The sequence below is a fragment of the Pan troglodytes genome, chromosome 2 (genome assembly GCF_028858775.2).
Source record: "Pan troglodytes isolate AG18354 chromosome 2, NHGRI_mPanTro3-v2.0_pri, whole genome shotgun sequence".
Lineage (NCBI taxonomy): Eukaryota > Metazoa > Chordata > Mammalia > Primates > Hominidae > Pan > Pan troglodytes.
The window spans coordinates 157,221,543-157,248,479 of record NC_086015.1 but is presented as its reverse complement, the minus strand read 5'-3'; the positions used below and the strand labels follow the sequence as shown (position 1 = coordinate 157,248,479).

At 34.7% G+C, this 26,937-nt stretch overlaps 1 long non-coding RNA gene and 1 other non-coding gene across 2 annotated transcripts; both read left to right on the top strand.

Annotated features, from left to right (window-relative positions):
• The first annotated feature begins 9,604 nt into the window (after positions 1-9,604).
• Positions 9,605-16,269, top strand: LOC107970517 (uncharacterized). Its single transcript, XR_001713111.3, has 3 exons — positions 9,605-9,741; positions 11,437-11,535; positions 14,974-16,269. It is a non-coding gene; the product is annotated as an uncharacterized LOC107970517 (long non-coding RNA).
• Positions 16,270-26,128: 9,859 nt separating this feature from the next.
• LOC112208813 (U8 small nucleolar RNA) lies at positions 26,129-26,264 on the top strand. The gene has a single exon (XR_002943368.1). It is a non-coding gene; the product is annotated as a U8 small nucleolar RNA (small nucleolar RNA).
• Positions 26,265-26,937: the final 673 nt, after the last annotated feature.

Genomic DNA, 26,937 nt, shown 5'->3' with positions numbered 1-26,937 from the left:
TACATAGTCAATAAATTAATTTTTACCACATGCTAGTTGAATTGCATTTCTGTTATTTCAAACTGAAAACATCCTGACAAAAATAAACAATAACAACAAATAGAAATGGAGATTTAAAAAAAAATGCAGGAAGTTAACAATTCCTTCAATGGTACAAATGAGTTTTCTGGATATGTCACAGGTATAAGCATTTTCGTTAATAACTTGGTTTTGTGTCAGGATTCCTTTATTCCTCCTGCATCTAACATTAATAAATTGCTATTTGTTGTTAAGGGAAGTAGGGAACTCCTGTAATATTAAATCTAGGGAGATCCCAGAAAGTTAGCCGTCCCAAAGTCTTTGAAAACCTGGCTACATTGTCACCTTAAGCTTAGGAAGCCAAAATTCAGTATGGACATAGAAATATCTCTTTTTTAGGGGGAGAATTCCAGAGTAGCTGATAAATTGTATTCTTTTTTGGCACCATGACTCATAGCTATAACTTTTTAACTCTTTAGGGGGACTTTTGCATTTGCCATGAGAGATGTCATTTCAATGCCTAAAAGTTAGATAGATTAAAGATAGGATGTAGCTTGGGACATGCATACTGGGACATTTCTGAGTGTGAAAGGGGTTTCTATCAACAGTTAGACCCAGGACAATAGGTCCAAGAACACCAAGAACAAGAACACCAAGAACCAAGAACATGCTAGAGAAAGGGAGATATTTGTTTGTCTTTGCCAGAGATGATAGACTCTTTTCCTAGACTAGTGGTTTCCAAACTGGTTCCACATTAGAATTGCCTGGGAAACTTACAAAAATACAGAAGCTAAGTTTCCTCACCCAGAGATTTTGATGATTTGTCTGGAGTGGCATATGGGAATTTCACTTTTAAAGAGTTCCCTGGAGACTGTACAGCATAGTTTTAGTATTTAAGTATCTAAACCTGAATCTCAATAGGCAAAGACCTGGTGTCTCTTCTTCCATGGGCTAGATGTGTGATTCTGGACAAATAATTTTCTGATCTTCAATGGCTTCATCTATAAAAAGAGGGGTTTAGTCTAAAAAATACTCTAAGATCTACTGAACTCTGATATTCTACAATTCTGATCGTTTGAAGAGCTCTTCTTTACAGGGATTAAAATCTCTTAAAGTCAGAACCTACTTCCCCTTGTCTTGGACAATGACAGAACATTATTTGGAGGAAGGCTAATCAAGTTCGTTTCTTAAAAGCCAAGGATGTGTTGTATAAACGAAGTGATAGGACATGCGCACATATTAATTCTAGTGCTGTTTGAGAGCACCTAGCAGTTTTCATGCCAGCTGAGAGGATGAAAGGCCTGCAACCCCCAAAGACATTATGTAATCTTTGCAATCTAATTCAGCACAACCTTCAACAACTGAAATGTTGAAGGGCAGGTTTACTTTTCCCCAGAATGAATTTTTATGGTTGCTTATACTGAGAAGGCATTGCATTGTGTGTGTCTTGTTAATGACCTAATTCAGTGTGTTCTTCTGTCTATAAATGGAGACAAACTGAGAGGTGTACAACTGGTCTAAAATAGAGGGCCTAGTTCAGGGTGTGAAATGTATTTTGTTAAGTCATGTTAAGCCTCAGTTCCTCATTCCTTTTAACAACAAACTCCTTTAAAGATTTAATGCTAGCATTGAATTACTTTTTATAACCCCATAAGAACCCTATCCCCTCTGCTTCTTTTGTTCTGGCTGAGTTAATATATCAGGTAGGATATGCTGGATCGTGGCACCTTCTCAAACTCATCAACCAGCAATCTTCCCTTCTTTTTTCGTAGAGTAGTCCCTAATAAATACAAACGAGAAGAAATATCTCTCTACTTAATGTTTCACTCCTGAGTTGATCATATATAGCCTGTTTGTCCAAAAACATTTTTGAGTTCCTACTGGGTTTTCAGCAGACCTTTAGATTTAAACTGCCCTAAGTTTTTGTTTGTTTGTTTTTCTTCATCTCTGTATCTTGGCCTGTACAACCTCCAAAGATGATCCATATTGCAAAATGATGTCTTCTGCATAGATCTCAAACCAAAATAAAAATTCCCCTTCCTGGCAATAGTATCAGCTTAAGAATTATGAAAAAATCAATTGTGTTAAACTAATTTATATTACTGTATAAATGACTAAAAAATATATATTGTTTCAGTAGGACAATAAAATGTATGCATTCTATTTAGCTACTTATAAGTAGCTAAATTTTTTCCTCTTTCTGCATGCTTTCTAAAAATATTCTGACTTATTTCTTATATGCATTTCTCACAATAAGTTGAGTTCATATATTGGGGTACTTGGTGCACATTTCCCCATGAAGTAGAGCTGCAGATGATAGCTAGCTTATCCACCAGTCCTCCAAATCCCCATCTAACTCTTCTTGTAATTTATAAACAGAGGATTATTAATAAATGTTGCTTAAGTGAATAACTGAATAGAAGTTAGACAGGGAGGAGGGCTCGTCCATGAAGAGGGTCTGTGGGTAGTATTCAGTGCTAGAAGACACTTCCTCCTCTTTTCCAGGGCAAAACACTGCTCTGGGTAAAATTATAATGCTCACAGAGCATCTTTTGTATCATAACTCTCTACTCATACTTTCCAACCTCTTTAGACACTCTCTTCAGTGCTTTCCTAGGTTTATAAGTAAAATCTTTGATCTTGCCCTTCTCATGGAAGGCCTCCTTGCTTCAATATTACCTGTTTCTCCCCTATGAAAACCCGTCATACCTCTCAAATAAAATCCATCTTTTATGAACTCTTCCTAATCACCTTTTAGTATGAAAATAAGCTGATTTAAACATAAGACTCCAAGATTGTTTGTGCTTTAAAGGAAGATATATGTTAACCCAAAATATCTCCAACAGTGGAGTTTTATGTAGTCTGGCTAATTCAATGTGACAATTCAGGCAGAGTGAGAGAATATATTTTCAAGGGGCCAATCTATAGAGTGTCTTGACTGTGTTTCTTTCTCCAGAGTTACCTCCCTTTCATATCATTTCTTCTTTCTAGGTTTTATTTGGGTGGAGGAAACAATGGTTAAATTATATAGATCAATTATCTAGAAAATAAATACCAAACAATGAAATTGTCTTGAAAGTATTATAAAATTTATTCATGCTTTTTTGGAATTGTTTTGAATATTTTTATAAATTTTTTCATCCTTTTTTCCAGCAATTCAAGAATAATTTGCTTTTTGCTATGTTGCAGCAGTGAAGGCAGTGAGGAGCTGTGGTGTGATCCAGGAGGCTGAGAATTATGCAGTGGGTGCTGTCACCTTGAAGACATCAGCGTGATCAGGCAGATCATCATGGTAGTAAAATAGATTAAAAATTGCTCTAAGAGGCCATTTTATGAAATAGAAGTGATTTACCACTGAGCAGGAGATATCCCAGTTGTGGTGGCTGGAAGAGAAATTTTCTAAGCAAAGATGAGAAAAAGCAAATGGCTGGTGCTGACGGATCTTTCCAAGCAGTGCTATGTGGCTTCTGTACGCTTCTGCAGACACTGCATCTGTATTCCTGTAGTGAGTGATTCTGACATGGCAAACATGCATAGCAACACAGATTTCCCTGAAGTACACACTTCACAGGGTTTCAATGACTGAGAGTTTTTGTCAGTGTCATTTTTAAAAGAAAGTGGAGAAGGACCTTCACGTTGTGCACGTGTACCCTAGAACTTAAAGTATAATAATAAAAAAAAAGAAAGTGGACGTTCACTACAAATTTTGATTTGTTGTTGTTGTTGTTGATGTTGCAGAGAATGATACAGTGTATCTGTTATGATTTTGTGAGTAAATGTTTAACTTTTCACAAATTTTATAAAGTTAAATATGAAGCAAGATGATTCAGGAATCCTGTAACTTGCAGCCCACTCCCACTCTCCCAATCCAACCCGTATCCATCACCAGCTTGAGAAAGGGAAAGGGAGGAGGACCCAGCAAAGTGGTTGAATCTCAGCAAGTCAATGAGTTTGGAAAGAAACAGTTTCAGACTGAAGATTGCAGAGAAAGTTTTTATTTATTTATCTATTTATTTCTTTTTTCTTTTCTTTGTTGCCTCTTACCTTGGTTTGGCAAATGAAAGGCTCTAGTGGATGTGGAATTTGAGAGCACTGGAGAAGAGAAGAGAAAACAAGATGCACTAACTGTGACATTTTGCTAAGTGCCTAGAAATAGATTCCCTTTACTGTCTTTACAGAGGTTTAACTAAGGAATGAAATTCCACTGAAACCTTTTTTGCCTGTTTGGATTGTGCCTCATTGACAGTGATACCACTCTGGGGCTAAGTCTGATGTGTCACAACCCAACAGGGTGGGGCTTTATCTCTTTTTCAATTGATTACATGAAATAATTGTATTAAATAGAAAATATAAAGGCATAAATGCCTTGATATTTATTTCTTATCAGTCCTTATATTCCTTAGTAGATCTCTATTTAAAGCTCTAAAATTATTTATCTTCTCCTCCCCTGATACTGCTTTTCAGTCTAAACTCTCCAAATTTTGTGAATGTGAAGAAACTTACAAACTGAATATTTCTGAAAACAATCTTCTATTGTAAAAGTAATATGATCCCATTAAACAAAATTTGTAAAAAAAAAAAAAGAAAAAAAGAAAGAAAGAAAGAAAAGAAAAAAATCACCTACAACATTATTAGCCTAATATAAACTGATACAAATGAATATAATACTGCTTTGGTATTTTCTTTCCATATTTTCTTTTACAAAGCCTAGTCATGATTATATTAAGCACTTTACCTCAGGTAAAGCACTCAGCTTTCCCTTTGATTCCAGCATTTGGCATCTGAGGGCCATGATCTTTGGTAGCCATTTTTTTAATACTTCAGGAGTTTATATGCCAGAATCAGGCTGTCAAATAGGTCCATATTAATACCTGTTAAATTCTGAAAGTTCAGGGACAAACTTTTAATCTATCCTTAGCAAAAAGTGATAAACTTGGAGGTGCTAAGTAAATAAAATGTCTTAATAAAATTCCATTACAGTGTTCACATGTACCATTCTGATACTGTATATTTGCCCTTACAGTCTTGTCTGCATAGCAGGATGCTGTGCCAAATCATCTCAGCAAGAGGTCTCTACATCACGATGTAGGCAAAGATATTAGAGTGGGTGAAGAGAACCTCTTATTACCTTTTCTGGGCCCAATTTTCTCATAATGAACCTGCACAAGATGATCTCTAAGGTTCGGTTGTGTTGTAGCAATATATTCTGTAGAGTTGAGAACTTGAAAAGTTTCCTCCACTTAGCATAGTTATTTCTAGACAGAAATGTCTTTTGTATTCTTAAGGCGTATCGTGTATGACAGTAATCTCCTAATTTTTTTCTTACACACCTGCTAAAAGAATTCTAAAAAGCTATATACCCTCCTGCACATTTAAAAGGACATTAAAATTTCTTTTCATCACTATAAACAATGATAAGGGATGTAATATTCAGTATAATATAAATATTGACCTTTTAGAATAAAACCATTTTAAAAGCACTCAATATAACAAAAACCATAGCAATGTGTTACTAGCTATAACCCATTCAAAACTAGGTGACCATGCTTTTCAAAGAAATTTAATTTGTAGTTTTCTTTGTTCTTTTATTTCCATTCCATCCCCCCACAGAATTGTTTCTTAATTCAATATATTTTTATGCTTAAAAATCTTCTATCGTTTCACTTGTAGTTTTCTTCCTACTTGTATTTCTGCCTCTGAATTACAACCTAATTGATTTTTATGCTTAAAAATCCCTTATTAATCATATTACTCGGCAATAAATACATGAGTATTCATTTGGGAACTAATTTTTAAAATTCACGTCCATAGGTTCTAACTGTTCAAATGTTTCTTTTGGATTGAGTTTTCATTATAGTTATTAGTACAAAATTGGACTAGATGGCATGAATATATTACACATTTTGATACATAATTATTAAGCAAATGCATTTCTTAGGGGGATAGATATAATTTTTTTAAACAATTAGCTTATTGTAGACATGCATGAATATTACTAATTGTTAGGCAGGGTTGAGCATCAACTTTGCTTTATTTCTCCTCCTTAGAGATGAAAAGCTTATGTTCACTTAAATAAGTAGATGAGAATGAAAGTTTTGCTACAGTAATGTTACTCAGTTTTATTGACTCAAGTCATATGCAAGAAACACATATATCTCTGTCATGGTTAACTTTATGTGTCACCTTGGCAAGGCTGTGGTGCCCAGTTATTTGGTTAAACACTAGTCTAAATGTTGCTGTGAAGGTATTTGTAGAGGTGATTGACATTTACAACCAATACACTTTGAGTAAAGCAAATTGCCTGCAATGATGTGGCTAAGCCTCATTTATTCTATTGAAGGCCTTAAGAGCAAAGACTGAGGTTTCCCAAAAAAGAAGCAATTCTACCTTAAGACTGCAGCCAGCATAGAAACCCTGCCTGAGTTTACAGCCTACTGGCTGCTCTATAGATTTTGGTTTCAAGACTGCAATGTCAACTCTTACTTGAATTTCCAGCCTGCCAGCCAGTCTTACAAACTTCAGACTTGTTAGCCCCACTGCAAGAGCCAATTCCTTAAGATAGTTCTCTATGTATCTCCATCTCTATCTCTATCTCTCTCTATCTCTCTCTATCTCTGTCTCTGTTTCTATCTCTATCTCTATCCCCCTCTCTACCTTTATCTCTATCTGTATCCCCTAATCTCTATCTCTATCTCTCTATCTCTATCTCTCTCTATTTCTATCTCTGTCTCTGTCTCTGTATCTAGCTATATCTTTATCTCTGTCTCCTATTGGTTCTGTTTATCTGAAGAATCCTAACTAGTAGTCTCATATCAAAAGTACTTTTAGTGACCTATCATTGACAACTGAATTAGACTCTTTACAATTTTTTTAAGAAAAATAATTGAGTACCCCTCAATTGAAAAAAAAAAAGATTTGTTACCTAATCTTAATTTTCTTTTCTTTTTTTAGGTACTGCATTTCCTGGACACGATCTTAATTTTCTTAATACCTCCGCTGACATTTCAAATAGCGTCTCTAATGCCCCAGAGACTTTTATGCCCCTAAGGTAGTTTTCTTTCTTTTGTGAAGCAGAAGAGGGGAAATTGTTAAAGGGAATTATTTTAACTAAATTTATTTCCATAAAACTATCTTTGTCTTTATATCCCATGGAAAGTGTTAGGTAGCCTCAGGATTATATCTCAGTTGGAAAACTGTAGATGTAAACCTTCTTGCTATCTACATACTTACATATTTTTCTGTTGTTATTTACTTATGAATAGCATTTTGATTATAGCAGAAATAAAATACATTAAATGACTAAGCTCAGAAATAAGAAAAAAAGGTCAATGGTGATCATTTATTTGGAAACTATGATATTTTAATGATATTAATGGTGTAATTGACATTTAGTTAAACATATTTCAACATAAGTAGAGCACTTTAACTCTTATGGTCCATTTAAAATGTAATCATACATTTATGTATTTCTAGTTAATGTATCAAACTCAACTGAGTAATCAATGTACATCATTTATTTTGCTCCTAAGTTAATACACGAAGTTATGCCTTAAAATTACTAATTTGCTGCAATATCCAACACTCTCTTTAAGTCTTACATCTGGAGAAAAGGATATAAACATTTCATGACACCAAACCCAAGTATTTTTGATACCCTTGGCAGTGTCAGTTGAACAGACAGTGTCATTTAATGTTTGAGACAGCATCTGAATTCCTTTTTTCGTAAATAAAATGCAGTTTTTGGAAAGTTAATGTGAATAGAAAAATTTCTAACGTTTTATGTGTATGTGTTTTGTTTGGTACAGGCTGAGCATCTCAAATCTGAAAATTTGAAATCTGAAATGTTTCTAAAATTCAACTCTTTTGAGTGCTGATATGACTTTCAAAGGAAAAGCCATTGGAGCATTTCAGATTTTGGATTTTTGGATTTGGGATGTTTAACCAGGGTAAAATATAGAATGCAAATATTCCAAAATCTGAATAAAATTGAAATCTGAAATGCTTATGGTTCCAAGCATTTTGGATAAGGGATAATTAAGCTGTATAACTTATAAAACTGAATATAACAAAATTTCCCAACATGTGGAAAATGATGTCTTTTTTCAAAAATGTCAATAGCAGATACATGGTACAGTAAGTTAGGGGAAAAAATGAGGTTTCATATCTTCTAGTTTCCTAATTAAAAGGAGCCCATTCTAGGTTGGAAGAAAGTGTCAGTAAGATCATTTCTCCTATTTGAAAATCATACAAAGCTTGTCAGAGTGACTCAGGCCAGGAGTGTAGCTGGGCGTGTAGCTAAATGATATCTCCCCACATCTATATAATAAGCTGTTACCTGCTTTAAAAGGAAAAGCTCTCAGCATGACTCTAATGTTGCATTTCTGGAATACAGCTTGAAAAGCTCCTCTCAGGGTTGAACAGAGCATGAAGGTAATGGTTATTATCTACTCACATTAAAAAAAAAAAAAAAGAAAGAAAGAAACCACCACAGAAAACTACTTACTGTCTTTAGGCTCTACTTTCAAAAGTGCCCTTTATGAACGCTTTTACACTGTTGGTGGGAGTGTAAATTAGTTCAACCATTGTGGAAGACAGTGTGGTGATTCCTCAAGGATCTAGAATCAGAAATACCATTTGCCAGCAATCCCATTACTGGGTATATACCCAAAGGATTATAAATCATTCTGTTATAAAGACACATGCACACGTATGTTTATTGCAGCACTGTTCACAATAGCAAAGACTTGGAACCAACCCAAATGCCCATCAATGATAGACTGGATAAAGAAATTGTGGCACATACACACCATGGAATACTATGCAGCCATAATAAAGGATGAGTTCATGTCCTTTGCAGGGACATGGACAAAGCTGGAAACCATCATTCTCAGCAAACAAGAACAGAAAATCAAACACTGCATGTTCTCAGTCTAAGTGGGAGCTGAACAATGAGAAAACATGGACACAGAGAGGGGAACATCACACACTGGGCCTGTTGGGGGGTGGAGGGCTAGGGGAGGGATAGCATTAGGAGAAATACCTAATGTAAATGACAGGTTAATGGGTGCAGCAAACCACCATGGCATGTGTATACCTATGTAACAAACCTGCATGTTCTGCACATGTATCCCAGAACTTAAAGTATAAATAAATAAATGAATAAATAAATAAATAAATTTTAAAAAGTGCCCTTTATGTGTGTGTGTGTACATACATATATATTATATATATGTTTTAAATATATTATATATATTTTTTATAGTTCAGAGGTCTTTTATCTTTCTATACCTATTATGCCATGAATTCATAGGGAATAGGTTCCAGCAGCTCAGGCTCCTCTCCATTGGTTCTCCAAAGTGTGCTCCTCTGGGTGGAGCTGGCTGACACCAAGTACCTTTGTCTTTGGCTTCCTTTTTTTCTGATCATTTTCCTTCATGCGTTTCAGGAAGCTATTTCGGGTCTTAGAGTGCTTAATGTGCTTAATATGCACATTAATTCTCTTGGCAAGAATCCTGCCCTTGTTTGTTTAGAACAATGCCAACAGCATGCTGGGTAACATTATAGACTCTTCCAGGTTTGCCATGGTAGCGCTTGTGGGGCATTCCTTTTTGAACAGTATCCATTCCTTTGATGTCTACAATATCGCCTTTCTTGTGGATTCCCATGTATGTGGCCAAAGGAACAATTCTATGTTTTCTAAAAGGCCAAGAGAACAATTATCAGGTGACTCTCCTGTTTCCCTTTGTGTTCATCATTTTGGTGAATTACTGGAAGATGGTGGTTCTGGCTGAAAGGGATATTTTTGTAGCTTTGATTCTGCAGTTATTCATTTTTATATTGTTGATTTGTGCATGTGTAATTATATTCAACCTTCTCTCTCTGAGATCTGATGGTATAAAAGGATGACATTTATGTTACCAAATATTTTACCTAAGTAAAAAAATAACTGAATATAAAAGATTACATTTATCATAAATTATATACCCTAAACTGCATAATCAGAGTAGCAAAATGCAGACACTTTCATCAATTCAATTTTGATGGTTTAAAAGCATTTTCCCCCACTGGTGTGCTGAAACTGGCCTGCACTGGCTTAAAACAGCTGATTGTTAGATTTTTAGGAATCATGTTGGCAGCTTGAAATCAGTCATAGAAGGAGTATTTACACCATGGAAACCAGCAAATGTTACAAACCAGCACTTTTTTTTTCCCTCCAGGGAGAAGCCAGATGTTAAACATTAACCAGTACACTACTACCTATGTACACAAAGTCTCTCTCTTTCTCTCCTCTCTCTCTCTCTTTTTCTCCTCTCTCTCTCTCTTTCTCTCCCTAATAAAGTTTGTATGATTAGGAGGAAGAAATTCCATGATTAATATCAAATTGGCTATTACAATTTTTTTGTAAAGTTGTTGTGAATTGAATGTATTATATTCTTGGGAGAATAAAATGAAGTCTGGACCAAAGATGAATGTCTTGTAGAAAATGTATGAATTGGTTTCAGAACGTACAGTTCTAGATTTTCTCGACAATCAAAAACATGTTCAGTGAAAATGAATACTTTTTTATTTTAATAAATAAGGACTCCATTTACAACTGAGCAACTGTCTTTTTTTTAGGGGAAATTTTGTACAAGATTCCTCCTCTTGCCTCAAAAAATAAGGAGCCCAAACTTAGACTCAAGCTCTGTTTAATGTTAGGCAATGCTTCTTGGCAAAGCAAGAGAACTGTGATGTTCTATCACTATAGAATTAGCCACAAGGCATGCTGCTCAGAATACTGTTACTTACATTGTTACCAGTTACAAGAGCCTCTATTGTACTCAATACACACACACATACACAGGAAAAGTAGAGTCAATATTGGTGGTGGAGCTGTGAGTTGCACAAATATGCTGCCTGAGTAGTTATGTGTCTGAATTAGCTAACATTAGCATCCATTATGCCTAAATAGCTTTCAAAATATAATACTGAAATTTCTCTCTTCTGCCCCAGAGTTTACATGTCAAAAGTTATTGAATTTAGAGATTTCTAAGATTGACATGCAAACCAGTGTAGTCCAATATTCTCTTACAAGGCTACTTATTCAGAAAATTTGTGAGACCTAGGTCATATCTCTTTTCATTCACACAATTTTTCACACAGACAGATTTTAGCAATAATTAGAGTGTTATCATTGTCTTATATAATTTTATTCTTTAATAAAAAATTGCAGTTATGACGGAAAAAACATCTACTTATCATGGTAATGAATTATTCACTCATGATCGAGACAGACACCTATAATTATATGATGATTTGGCGTATCTTCAATGAAGAGTTTTAAATTTTATTTTTTAATGATTTGAAATAAAATTATGTGGTATATAATTATATTTTGTAAGTGTTCCACTTGTATTTGAATAAAATGTATATTTTTAGCCAGGCACGGTGGTTTATGCCTGTAATCTCAGAACTTCGGGAAACTGAGACGGGAGGATTGCTTGAGGCCAGGAGTTTGACACCAGCCTGGACAGCATGGTAAGACCTCATCTCTACAAAAATAAAAATAAAAAAATTTAGCTGGGCATGGTGGTACATGCCTATAGTTGCAGCTACTCAGGAGGCTTTAAGTGGGAGGATTGCTTGATCCCAGGAGTTTCAGCTGCAGTGAGCTATGACTGTGTCACTGTACGCCACCCTGGGCAACAGCACAAGACCCTGCCTCTTAACAAAAAAGTATATTTTCTGTTTGAGAGTTCCCATAGGAAGTTTCCTCACATGATTTTGTATTTGTCAGTTTCTCTATTTATATATATTGCAGCTATACTTGGCTGTTGTTCTTTCTTGGTGAATTATTCCCTTCATAAATTTGAAATACTCCTTTTTGTCCTTTTCAATATCTTGAAATCTACTCTTTTTTTGCTATTAAAAATACTAGTACATCAGATTTTTTTAACTAATATTTCCTTGTTGGTTTTTATCACACTTGGAATCTTAAATCTTTTGTGTTACTTTGTTTAAATGAGTCTTTATATCATATGAACAGTACAGTATCTGAGAATTTCTGTCTTTTATGAGGTAAATTTAAAGCATTCACTTTTGGGGGGAATTACTGGTAAGTTTGGACTTATTTTGTAATTACTTTTTTTTATGCTCAATTTACCATCCTTTCCATTCCTTGGTGTTTTCTTTTCTACTTCTTACTGGGTTGGCCAATCATTCTATTTTCACCTCTATACATACGGAAGTTCTACATTTTTTGTAAGTTCTAATTTTCAGGAGTTCCCTTAATATTTGACATTTTTCTTGATTTCAAGGCAAGAAATCATAAACATATAGTTTGATGATTTTTCACACCCAAAACAAAAAACAGAATATTAGTAGCATCCTGGAGGCCTCCTTGGGCTCTCTTCCAGTTCTAACTCCTTTCCCCAAGATAACCATTATCCTGGCTTCTAACATAAGAGATTAGTTTCTCCTCTTCTTGAATTTTATATACATGAAATCATGTGGTATTTATTTTTTGTTTGGCTCTTTTTTTCTTGCTGACATTATGTTGGTGAGATTCATCTGTATTGTTACACATAGTTGTAGTTTATTCATTGTCATTATTATATAATACTTTGTTGTATCACTATGCCATAATTTATTTATGCATTCTACTGTTGATGGGCTTCAGGTAATTTTTAGTTTTTGGCAATTACAAATAACGCAGCCATGAATATTCTAGTACAAGTCTTTTGATGTATATTAGTACTAGTTTATGTTGGGTATATTTCTACAAATAAAATTATTGGGTCATATGGTATGTGTATATCCAATACTAGTAGACATGGTCACTTTCCCAAAGTGATTGTACCAATGTGAACTCTCACCAGCAGTGTATGAGAGTTCTGATTGTTCCACATCTTCTCCAACACTTAGTGACATGTGTTCTTTTCTTTTTAGCACTAATATTTTAAATATGAAAACTTTAACTCATGTTGAATCACAATTTTACAAATTACGTTGGGTTAATCTTATCCATTGGGCCCAAGTACAATTTTTTTCTTCTTCTCCTTCCTGCCCATATTAAGATCATCTAGAATTTCAGTTACACATTATTATTATTACTTCTCACGGTTTTTGTAATTCTTTTTCTCCTTAAACTCTAGCTAATCTTTCAGAGAGAGTTTTTGAAAATTACATTTTAGTATCTGAAAATGTCTTTATTTTGCTTTTTCATGATTTGAAATTCTAACAAAAATTATTTCTCTTTTAAACTATTTAAGATACTTCTCCATTATTTTGCATTCATTCTTACCTATGAGAAGTTCTATGTTACTCCAATTATTGCTCCTTAATGGGTCTTTTTTCCTCTTTGGAGGATTTTCAGATTTTTCTGATGTCTCGAAATTTTGCTATAATGGGTCCACAGAAAGGATTTTTTTCATTTTTTTCTAATGAGAACTTTAAATATTCTTGCCTCTTTTATGTTCTGAAATGAAAATAAAATTTTAAATATTTTTCCCTTCCATTTTCTTTGGTCCCTTTGAAACTTTTGAAATTTTTTAAACTTTTCAATCTATCCTCTTTCTTGGCATTTTGGGGTTATATTCTAGGTGAAATATTAGCACTCTGTGTGTGTGTGTGTGTGTGTGTGTGTGTGTGTGTGTGTGTGTGTGTGTATGTGTGTGTGTGTCTTTGGATATGTATAAGGAAAACCCATATACACACTATCCAACCTCAAGAACTATCATTATTCACTTTATGTATTTCTATTCATGATTGATCTACTTATCTATTCCCATAAATGCACTATGCACTATATAAATGTATATATGTGTATATATATATATATATTTTTGGTTGGAGTTTTCTTAAAGTAAATTCAGACAAAATCATTTTATTGGTAATTACTTAAATATTTCCGATAGATAAGGACTTTTCTTTTAAATTTAGCTACAATACAATTATCAATCTTAAAATAATTAATGATAATTCCTTTATAGTATTTAACACCTAGTTTATGAACAATTTGAGTATATATATCGGTTGGTTTGTTCAAATAAGTCAACACATTGCATTTGGTTGATTTACCTCTTAAATTCCCTTATTCTATTGCAGTCCTCACTTGTTTTTAAAATACTATTTGTTTATTGCTTTTGTCCTGTAGACTTTCCCATACTGTAGATTATGTTGATTGCATCTTTCTGGTATAATTTAACATGCTTTTCTGTCACTTGAAATTTCTATAAGTGAACATTTTGATGTAGCTGCTTCATTGGATTCTGATCCAATTTATTTTTGCAAGATTAATACATAAGTGGGGCTAGGTTTGTAATACAAAGGTAGTTCTTTCTGTCTTCGTGATCTTAGGATCCACTGATGGATTCAGGTATTCTCTGCCTAGCCAGTCATCATAAAGATCCTTATCAGTAATATTAGCAGCCATTAATGAATACTATAATATTAATTATTAGGGGTACAAAAGTGTTTCATTTCTAATAGATATTATTTTACAGAGGAGAACCCATCCCTTATCAACTTTCTGATCCCTCTGAATAGTTGTTACAGAAAAGATAAATGCTAATTATTTCACTGATTTCAGTTTTCTGAAAAAAAAATCGTCCTAACAACCTCTAAAAATTGTTAGGCAAGGATTTTGGAGTTTTATTATGAACTCATGAATTTTTATATGCTTGATATGTTTCTATCTATCACAGTCACATTTTTTTTGATGTTCAAATTTATATTCTTTATCAAAATATGTTATATGGAAAATATATCATGTTATCATATAGAAACTTTAAACATATATTAAAATATCAAAAATTTGGTAATCTTGTTTCATCCCTCTTCCAACTTTTTTCGTGGATTATTTTATGGCACATTGTATGCAAAGCAGTTCAGTTTTTTGGCTTATGTTTGTCCTATCTATACCATGTAATGGTGTCAGCAGCTATTTAACCCCAAATATCCTCCTCTTCTCCACAGGACTCAAACAGGAATCCAGAGACTCATTTGCACTGGGAGACAAACTGAAATGACAGTCTCATGCCATCCTCCTTGATAAAGAACACTTTCATCTTATGCCCATGTACAAGTTTCAATTGTTGCATAACAAATTACCACAAATTCAGCAACTTAACACAATGCTCATTTATTATTTCACAGTTCTATAGATCTAGGCACCCTGGACCGGGTTCTCTGCATAGGTCTCACAAGGCCAAAACAAAGATAAGCCAGGCTGGGCTTATATCTGCAAGTTTTGAGGAAGAATCTGCTTCTAAGATCATTCAAATTGTTGGCAGAATTTAGCATCCTTGTGACTGTAGGACTGAGATCCACACTCCCTTGTTGGCTGTCCACCAGGGGTCACTGTCACTCCTCATGGTCTCCCTCCAGTTTTTGACCACAGCCCCTCCATCCTCACAGCCAGCAATAGTGTATAGATTTCTTTTTGTGCTTTGACTCTCTGATTTCTTTTTCTGCCACCAGCCAAACAAAATTTTTTGCCTCTCAAGGGTTTGTGTGATTAGATTAGGCCCACTCGAATAACTTTGCATTTGATAAACTCAAAGTCAACTGATTAGTGACTTTATGTCTACAGAATCCCTTTGCTGAATAAGATAACATAATCCAGACATGTTAGCTCATTGTACTCAGAGGTCCAAGAATCAGGGCAGACAGTCTTCAGGGGCTGCCTTAGAATCATGCCTGCCATGGCTCTGCTCATTTCACTTTTGCCACCTTTAGGATGAGTTAGCTCTTAAACATTTCCGAAAAAGTAGGTTTCTGGTGAAACTTCTTCCCTCCCTTGAAGTTTATGTCCAGATGTAACAGAATTTTAAATTACATTGTAGTTGAGACACTTTACACACACACAACCACACACACACACACATACACACACACAGAGTCCATCTTCAAAACAGCTTTTGACTGTTAACATGATTCTTTCAATTTGGAGGGATGCTTAAATGTTCCGCCATAAAAACATTTAGCTCTTTTTGCAATATTTCATTAGAGGAGAAGACTATCTTTAAAAGAAACAAGTTCAAATGATTCCTAAGAGTCTTGAAGTATTTTCAAAACAGTGTTTTCTAAATCTTTTCAAAATGCCAGCAGTTCTTGATAAATGAAAGGTCATGTTAATTCTTTTGGCATTTAAATCAGCACCTTTAACATGATTAATTGACTTAGCATTTAATACCTGATTGTGCATTCCACTGTTATTATATGGAAATACTGATTTGGATCCAGAAGAATATTAAAACAATTATTAATTTATTCTAATTGTGCGAATCTCTGCATTTAATTATCTCCCATCAGTTTAATGAAATGAAATAATTACTTTTATAAAATGTAGCCCATTTTGCATTTTAGCTTATACTTATAAAAATAAAGGTTTAGAAATTGTCTTATGATATGGATGATATAATAAAACTATCCATTTCCAGTGTGAAAGTAATATGAACATTCTGTATTCAAAGGAGAAAAGTTTTAAAAACTAGTATTGTACTTCCAAGGAAGAACAATTGCAGAAACTTCACTGTATCCCTTTCCTCTCTAGAGATGAAGATGACTTATGCTAATTTTGAAATTGAAAATTCTTTTACACATATTACTTCCTGTCCTTTATATCAGGAGGAATAAAGTAGGTGAATCCCTTGAATAGAATGCAAACTCCTGGCCAGGCACAGTGGCTCACGCCTGTAACCCCAGCACTTTGGGAAGCTGAGGCAGGTAGATCATTTGACGTGAGGAGTTCGAGACCAGCTTGGCCAACATGGTGAAACCCCATCTCTACTAAAAATACAAAAATTAACCAGGCGCGGTGGCACATGCCCAGTAATCCCAGCTACTCGGGAGGCTGAGAAAGGAGAATCGCTTGAACCAGGGAGCCATAGGTTTCAGTGAGCCCCCAGATTGCCCACTGCAATCCACCCTGGACAACAGAGCAAGACTCAAACAAAACAAAAAAAAAAGCAAACTCTGTTTTGATCTTAGATCTCTCTGTAACATTCTGTTCTCCTAACTGGTACCTCGGGAAATCTGGGCCTTTGTAATTTTATTATCTGGGCCTTTGTAATTTTTTCATTATGGTGACATTCTTGATTTTGCTCAACATTCTTGGGTTGTTATTTTTGAAATAGTCCTTAACTTTCCTTTGGGGAAACTCCCTCAATCCTTTTGCGAGTGGTACCTTAGTCTTCCCCTAGGCATTGGTTGCTGTTTTCCTGAATAACCAGTTGGGACTGATTTATACTTGGTACTTATACTCTCAAGAAATAGCATATTAATTACTGTTACTAAGATCCCTGGAGCTTCCTCAGTTCCTGCCCTTCCTGAAGCCTTGTTCTATGTAGCTTTTATTCAATTTTTTGAACTATCCTTTTAGACTTTTTTTTTTTTTTTTTTTTTTTTAGACAGAGTCTCACTCAGTCTGTCTCCCAGGCAGGAGTGCAGTGATGCAATCTCAGCTCACTACAACCTCCACCTCGTGGGTTCAAGTGATTTTCCTGCCTCAGCCTCCTGAGTAGCTGGGATTACAGGCATGCACCACTGCACCCATCTAATTCTGTATTTTTAGTAGAGACAAGGTTTCACAACATTGGCCAGGCGGGTTGTGAACTCTTGGCCTCGGCCTCCCAAAGTGCTGGGATTACAGGCCTGAGCCACCATACCCGGCCTATCCTCATAGATTTTTAGTATCTTTCTCCCTAACCAAGTTACCAAGAATTACTTTCTGTTGCCTGCAGCCAAAGAAACCTAATTAATACATCCATTTAACTGTGTAGAAATTCAATTCTATACCCATTAGAGTTATCCTATATTTATCGTGTTATTATCCTCAAAGGCTCCAAAGTCCCAAGGCAGCAAGAAGAAATCACGTGGACGTTGCTGTTTTTCTTTCCTGCTGTGGCTCAAATGTGAACACACAGAGCATATCCAATATATTTATCTGTTTGTGTTAATGAAATCCCAAACATTAGGTTTGAATAACAACAACAACAAAAGGATCTGAAAATCACCTCTTTGTCTTATTGTACATTAACCACGTTTGGAGAGAACATTATTAAATCATCTGGCAGGTTGAAGAACTAGTACAGTTTTTGAAAGTCGGAGCTACTTGTCCAGTAGCCTGAGGGCAAGCCAGTTACAGGAAAGTATGTTGGCAAAAGGGACAGGAAAGGCTTTAGATTGTGTCATTTCTCAAATGTTTGCTCACATTTGACTTGTATTTTCACACATTTATACCACATCGGTTTCTTAAAATTGTTTTAAGAAACTCATAACAATTCTTTTGTGCTATAAATTGCAGAAAGATTTTATGTGAAATTTCAGCTGGTTTTAGGAAGAATTTATCTTTTCTTTGGTTACTATAAGTTATTATTCAGTTTTTACAATTTGTCATGAAAACATGCTATGCCATTTCTGTGCTACTTTAAAGAAAAATTCTGTTTGTAAAAGTACATATTTAATTGCACAAAGGGTTGTATTTAATGGATAAAGGGACTGACAGATTAAAAAAAAGCCATGAAAACAATGCTAATTCAAAGGGATACAGATATCAAAAGAACAAGGGAAAGAAAAAGTATTAGGAAAAAAAAGAGTAATGAAATGTTTTTAAAAGAAGAAATGAAAAAGGTTGAGGCCCCAAATAGCCTAAGGTCCTAAAACATGTGGCCAATTGATCAAATTAAACCTGACAATGTTAATATAATTATTTGTTCGTGTCCCTATTTCTGTAGGATTCTACAGTTGTGCTTCACTCTTCCCTTTCTCTGGGCTCAGTCCTATCACTACGAACTGGAAATAATGAATTCTAAAACAGTAGGAACTGTGGTCTGGTGTCAGGTCTCCTCTGCTCCTTGTTCTATCCTTTACTATTTGTTTTCACTCACTGGTATATTTCTATTTGTTTCCACCATATGCCCCATCCAGAAATGGAGTCATGCTTTGATTCTTGTGTTAAGGATGTTTTTTGCTATCTATAACAGAAAATTTGAATACAGTAGCTTAACAAATCAGAGTTTTATATTCCATTTCTCATACCTAATCCAGAATTAGATAAACCAGGACTTGTACATTGCATCACAATGCCATCAGAGACCAGAGCTTTTCTGTCTTTTTACCCCGCCATCTTTAGCATCTTTATTTATATACACTTGATCACAAGATGACTTTTGCACCTTCAGATATTAAGTCTGATTTAAGGCAGCGAGATGAGGAAAGAGTAAATGCAGTACTCTTAGGGAAAAAGGCTTTCTTAATATCTCTCCTTTCTCTGCTATTGGATTTCTATGTGTCTTATTTATCAGCATATTAGTTTTTGATGCATAATAAACAACTACAAAACTTCAATAGCATACAACAATAAACATTTATACATCATGATCTGGGATTCAGCTAATCAGGGCCGGGCTAATAGGAGTGGGTCTGCTGAGTTCTGCTGAGCTCCCTTAAACATTTGCACGTTAGCTGAAACTGCTCTAGGCTGGATGAGGCTGGGTTTGGTTGAGGCACCTTTATTCAAGCGTCAGCTCTGCATCGTCGTTTTCTTTTCCTCTTCCTGGAACCGGGAGACTATCCCAGCAGAGCAGAGGTGCAAGATTAAGCAAATATATATATGCAAAGCCTCTTGAAACCTCTTGAAAGCCAAGGCTTAGAATTGGCAAGGATCATTCTGTTGGCCAAAACAAATTACATGGATGAACTCAGAGTCAGAGTTGGAGAGCACAGCAAATTTCCATGACAAACCACATGGCCACAGGAAGAGTGAAGAATTTGGGCCTTTAATGCAATTTTCCAGGCAGTCAGTGCCACACAACCATGTCTCGCTATAAGAAAGGCTGAAAAATAAAAACATTTACCTGGGACATCACTATTGAAACAACACTTATTTATTTCCTACCTTTCTTCTTTTTTCTTCCTTCTTTCTCCTAATTCTCTTCTTCCTTCCCCTCTTCCTTTTCTTTCTTTCTTTTTTCTTTTTGCAAAGAAAGGGAGTGGAAACAGACATCAGGTAGGCAGTGAACATTGATAATCATTATTTCCTATATAGTACTCTTATATCTTTAGTGTAATTGCTACTGGACCTCTCTAACAGCCTTCCTTTCTTGTCCATTGCTTATTCTATTTCCTGTTTGTGAATACTGAACCTTACCCACTTGCTGGATTTCCCACTTGTTGCCTCTTGCCGTGCTCCCTTGATGTCATCTCATGCCCTTGCTAGGAGTTTCCCTGATTGCCTGCATTGAATCTAGGAGTCTATACATTTTAGTCATTTCCAGTATCCCCACTTAATTTTTTTTGGGGGGGGTGCGGGAACGTAGTCTTGCTTTGTCTCCCAGGCTGGAGTGCAGTGGTATGATCTCTGCTCACTGCAACCTCCCCCTCCCAGGTTCAAGTGATTATCAAGTGATAGCTGGGATTACAGGTGTGTGCTACCACACTCAGCTAATTTTTGTATTTTTAGTAGAGACAGGGTTTCACCGTGTTTGCCAGGCTACTCTTGAACGCCTGACCTCAGGTGATCCACCTGCCTTGGCCTCCCAAAGTGCTGGGATTACAGGTGTGAGCCACCGCACCCGGCTCCCACTTAATTTTGACCAACATTAAGTAAAAGAAAAATGGAAAGAAAAATGTAATGACATTTTTGTGAATCTTAAATACAGCCTATCAAATTACAATTTTATCTGACTAAATAATCATCAAGAAATAAGATTAGATAGAAGATAAAAACATAGACAAATTAAGGCTGAGGATTTCAAGCAAAAGCAAAAATGAGAGTGTCAAATCAGTAAGTATTCCTGAAAGCTGAACGTGGGCAGGGCTCCTTGAATGCAATCATTATTGACTGAAATCAGCTGAGGAAATCTAGTGGCGAACACAGTGGGAGAGTGTGAAGGTTGGTGTGGCCCAGGAACAACATGACGGGAAAGAATGATGCAAACTCCCAGCTGGACAGCAGGACTTGGTAAATTAGACTTGTTTCTGACATTTTAGAGACAATTTTTGAAGAAGCTTGAACAAATTTTCCTTGAGCAAGGCTTTAATGTTCTTGTTTGTGTTCTTCTAAAATGGAAGCTCTCTACCAAATCTTAATATGTTTCTGCAATATTGGCTGCATGCTGTTCCCATTACTTTGCAGTATTTATAGAATTCAGACATAAATGTGATTATTAAAACCAACACAGGTGTTTGGTCTTTAAAATAGAACATTATGAAAATATGCCTTAAAAGCAATTTATAATAGATCAAATAGTTTCCTTCCTTAATTCTCAAAATTTAAGAAAATGTTTCCTGGACTCTGCCCACATCCAGTTGAATATATTTATATTTACGGTATATATCTTGATAAAAATGTGTAAACATAAACAGAACAAACACAAAAACATAAAACAAAACACTAGTTGGAACAAGGAAGCCCAAGTTCTACCATTGGCTGTAGCACTAATTTGACATGTAAATTTATGTCACTTCATGTCTCTAGGCCTCAGTTCACACATCTGAAAATGTGATTGTGTAGCAATCATTTTATTTTAAAGAAACGATGTAATTATAAATTACGCTTAAACTAATATAAGCTCATAGTAATAAAGTGAAGTATTACTGAAGATTGCAAAGGTAAAATATACCTGATTTTTTTCACTAGTGCCTAATTCTTACCTTTAATTCAGCAGTAACAATCTCTGTTACCAGTATCTTGTAGACTTTCAATAACCTTACCTGCATATAAAAGTATAGTAATTCTTAGGCCCTGGTAAAAGAAAAAAAAAGTGGGTCCTTGTGTCCAGCACCCAGCACAGAGCCTGGCACACAGTGGCCCTCAGTAAAGGTCTGTTTCACAATTGATACCTGAATGACTTGATCCATGGGCCCCAGGTCCTGCCTTACAAACTGGTTGGTGCTAAATTTATTTTTCTCCTGTGTTCCGGCGTTTTTCTTCTCAGTCTACTATATCACTAGAGCTTTAAGCTGTGCCCTTGAACCTCACTCTGTGGCTGGGGTTCTACTTGACTCCTGATACATATTTTTCTGAAGTCAACTACGGTTTCCCATCTGGCGGCAGCCTGGCACTGCTGGGCACACCCAGTTCTTGCCTCAAGCCAAGCCAGTCTCCTCTTGACAATATGGTTGACTCTTCCAAGTGTGGTGACTGTGTCATAAGAAAACACATAACAGAATGGGTATTTTTAAGTTTTGCGGTGTTTTCTCATATGTCTATTGTACAGTTGGACCGTAAATGGGCACCTCGGGCCAGCACCATCATCTGCAGGCCATGACATAAGTACAGTGGGGCTGAATTTATTGGCTCTGAGTTTTCCCAGCATGACCTCAAACTATTACTTAGGTTTTTATATAAGCAAATAGACTTTTGGCTGATACAGGTTCTAGCACAGATGCCTGAAGGAGTGACATAGAATATGTTGCCGATTAACTGTCTAGAGGGACTACTGTGGAATTTGAAACCGTCGGAATATCCATGGGCTTTCCCAAAATAACTTTTCTGGAAGTGGTGTTTTTGTGTCAGCTAATCTGCTTGTCTGACAGGCTGTTATAATAAACACACAGGGCCATGAAAATGCTCTTGCCATATTTGGTTCAAATTTAACATTTTATTTAATATTCCATGGACAAAAGACTGCATCTGTAGATTACAGGCTAAAGAGTGTGTATGGGTAGTCCAATCAAAAAGGATATAATATATTATAGATGTTTTTAAGAAAGATTGTCTTCTACTTAGACTAATCTATGTTGGTTACTTAAATTAATTGATCAGATAAAGTATTATCTAAAATTGAGCTAAATCTACTACAATGTATTATATTTTGATTAAATATTTTTAGGGGAGGATAAAAACCAAAACAACCGTGAACCCCAATGATCTTTTAACTTTTTTCAGTTTACCCATCTAAGTTCTGTAGATCTTTTATATAACTTCTTATTGTAAAAATGTATTATAACACCATCAATGAAAATTAAAATGGCAAAATATTCCCTCAATAGCTCTGCTTACATTTTCTCATATTCTTGTAAAGTTCTTGTTACCTGAGTATGTATAAGTTTTTAGCATTTTAGTTGTAGGGTATAATTATATATCTTAGTTCTTTTTTAAAATTAAGAAATATTTCAAATTTACAAAATAATATTATGAGCTGACGTACATATAGAACTAAGCTTTAACAAATCTTAAGATATTGGCATGTTTTCTTCAGCTATCTTTTTTTCAAAAACTTCATAAAGAAATAAATTAAACATTGTAGAGTTAAGATCCCCTATACCCTGTATGCCCTTCTTTAGTTTTATTTTTCTTGTTTCTTCTTCAAAGGTAACCATTATCCTGAATTTAGTGTTTATTTCTCTTGTGCATGACTTTTTACCATGCAAGTATTTAATCTTAAGCACCCTGGAACATTGTTTTTCACGGTCCTATAATTTATATAAATGGTATTATATTAAATATCGTTCTTTTGCAACTTATTTCCCTCCAAATATATGTTAGAGATTTATTTATGTTGATACATATAGCTTTAGCTCATTCATTTAAAGTATCACATAGTAGGCCTTTATATGAATATACAGTAACATTCATCCATTTTCTAACTGAGCTGTGAGCATAATTACTGCTTTACATCACTGGCTATTGGAGTAGTTTGTTATGCAGGGTATGTAAACCAACTTTATTAGATATCGACAAGTTGCTTCTCAAGGTATTTGCACCAATTTTATAATTCTGTGATTGCTTCTCAACATACTTGCCAAACCTTGGTATTGGCAGGTCGCCACGTTTTCGTTAATTTTATGGGTGGGAAATGGTAAATGTTACTCTTTTATTTTGTGTTTTTCTGGTTGTTGGTCAGTTTGGTTATCTTCTCATATGTTTGTTAGCCATCTAGATTTCCTATTCTGTGACTTGAATATGTTCCAATTCCATACCTATTTTAAAATTTGGTTGTGAACATTGTTCTTATTAATTTTCAGGAATTTTTGCATTTATTCTAGGTACTAGTTCTTTTTCAGTGACGTGTTGCAAATACCTTCTTTCAGACTTTACCCTTTGCTGTATTAAAGTCCACTTTATTAATATCTTCCTTTGTGGTTTATGTAATTTGTATTGTTTAAGAATTCTTTTTTATAACAAGGTTATAAACATATTCTATATTCTCTTTTAAACATTAAAAAATTTTGTTTTTAACATTTTGGCTTTAATTCCTTGGGATTTATTTTGGAGTATGGCATAGGATAGGCATATTATTTAATGTTTTACCTTTGGATAACCAATTGTCATAGCCCCATTTACTGAATTATTGGCAATGCCACTTCTGTCATATATCTAGTTTACATATTCTTGTGTCTATTTGCTGGATTCTATTCTGTTCCTGGTCTGCTAGTTTATCTCTGCCAATGCTCTCCTAGCTTGAATGACAAAACCTTACAATAAATGTCTTCATATCTGGTCTTTAGTTCTTATTCATTAATTTTTTCTTCATTATTTTTGCCCATTTGATCTTTCATATTTTCTTAGGATAAACTTATCAAATTGCATGGAAGACCTTGTTAGGATTTTGATTGGAATTACATTAAACTTTTATGTTAACTTGGGGACATTTGACATTTTTAAGGTGTTGATCCCTGAGATTCATAAATATAGTATCACTATTCTTTTAATCAGATCTTCAATAATGTCTTCTAAAGTTCTCTATAAAAGTCTTGCATAGTTTGTGTTAATTATAAGTACCCTTTGATGTATTGCTGTAGAGAATGGTATCTTTTTCTTTTACATTTTGTAATTGCTTATTAATGGTAATAGAAGGACTGTTTTTTAAAAATTTTATCTTTTGTGGGTACATAGTAGGTATATATATTTATGGGTTACATGAGATATTTTGATGCAGGCATGCAATGTGTAATAATCACATCAGGGTAAATGGGTATACATCACCTCAAGCATTTATATTAATATCCTTTTATTTATTTTAAGAAGAACAATTTAATTATTTTTAGTATAGTCATCCTGTTGTGCTAGCAAATTCTAGGTCTTATTTATTCTATTTTTTTTGTATGCATTAGCCATACCCCCAGAAGGCCTATTTTTGTTCATTGACTTTATTATATATTCAGCAATCCTTACCTCTGTCATTAATTTGAATGGTAGGTTTAAGAATTATCTTGGATTTTCTGTGTGGACAATTATATTGTCAGGATATAAGTGCTGTTTTTTATATTCCTTTCCTGTTACTACTATTGTTTCATTTGTTTTTCTAGGTCTTCCAATAGGCTGTTGAATGGAAGTCATGATGGATATATTATTTTCTTGTTTCTAATGTTAAAGAAATATCTTCAAAGTTTGTTTGGCTTGTTGATAGATATCCTTTATCAAGTTATGTTGGTCATTACTGTTTGTTCTTAGATCTCTGCCTTTTTCTTGCAAACTGCATCTCCCAGACACTCCCAACTGGGCTTCTGCTATGTTTGGCCAATAGAATGCGCTGTTAGGAGACAGGAATGGAAGAAAAAGTGAAGTTGGGAAGTTTCTCTCCTACTCTTGATGCTTCTTCAGGTAGTATCTGACAGGAGTTCCATCTCCTAGAGACAGTTCCTTTTTCCATGATCCTCGTTCATGCCAGAGTCTTTATATACATCCAGCCCTTGCCTGGTAGCCTTAGGTCTTGGCATCTACCTACATTACCTCCTCCTTTTGTACCTCACATTAGGAATGTTATAGCTTCCTGCTTCATTAATGTCTGTCACCTTTTAGGACTTTGCACTCTCTCCACACCTCTGTAACTAGTTCCTTATGTTAAATTCCTTAAACAGGACAACTTGGTATGGGATCTATCTTATTGACTGGACCCCAATAATACATCAGATTAGAAAAGTTCCAGTCCCTTCTTTGTTTGCTAGTGGTTTTGTTGGTTTGCTTTGTTTTTTGTTTTAATATAGTGAAATTACATTTTACAAAATCATTTTTGTTATTGAGTTGCTATATGTGAACAACTGAGAATTGTACATATTATTTCCCTTTTATTCTGTTAATGTGGTATATTAAATTTAATAGACTTCCTAAAGACACTTCATTTTTGCGCTCCTTGGGTGAACCCTATTTGTTTATGATGTCCTTTTAAGAACATTGTGCTGATCGTCAGGTGGGAGAATTCTTACATGTTCCTCCTTTTGCAGGGCAGATTAGAACATGATGATTGGGGTTCGCATAATATGTGATTAACGTTTCTGTGTAATCAGGACTTGCAACATCCCGAATGCTCTTACCTGACACTTCTTAAAAAAATAAATAAATAAAAACACAGTGCTAAATTTTATTGTTTGCTGTATTTTAAAAGAATTTTTGCATCTGTGTTCATGAGTGTAATTATTCTATAATTTTCTTTTCTCGTATTGCCCTTATCTAGTTTAGTAATGCAATTTCGATGCTCATTGTGAGTTTAATTTGTGTTCATTTCAAAGGTAATTGGTTATTTATTTCAGCTTTTAGGACTCTTCATCCTTGACAATTACAGTTCTATTATGATTTTACTCTTTTGAATAGTTATCTCTTTAAATATTACTTCTGCATTGTTTCCTCCATGCTTTTATTATATTCCTGTGAGATTTACATTGGACACACTTTCACCTCTGTGTCACTTAAAAATGCAATTACTTCTTTTAAGTAATACCATGTTTTTATTTTATTGTTGCAAGTTGAATTTCTTAGATTTTAATTCTTTTTTCATGGATATGATTCATTTGTCAATTTAAATACTGTAAATATTGATTATAAATTCTTTGTCAGTTTTTTAATAAAATTAATTTTATCTTCAGTATATTAACATTCTGATTATATATTTTTTCTGGTTGTCTTTCAGAGCTTTAGATGTGGTCCTAGTATTTTGATTTTTAGCCTCATTTTGAATGGTAGTTTCTTTCCCCCTTTTATCTCCTTCTCTGCTT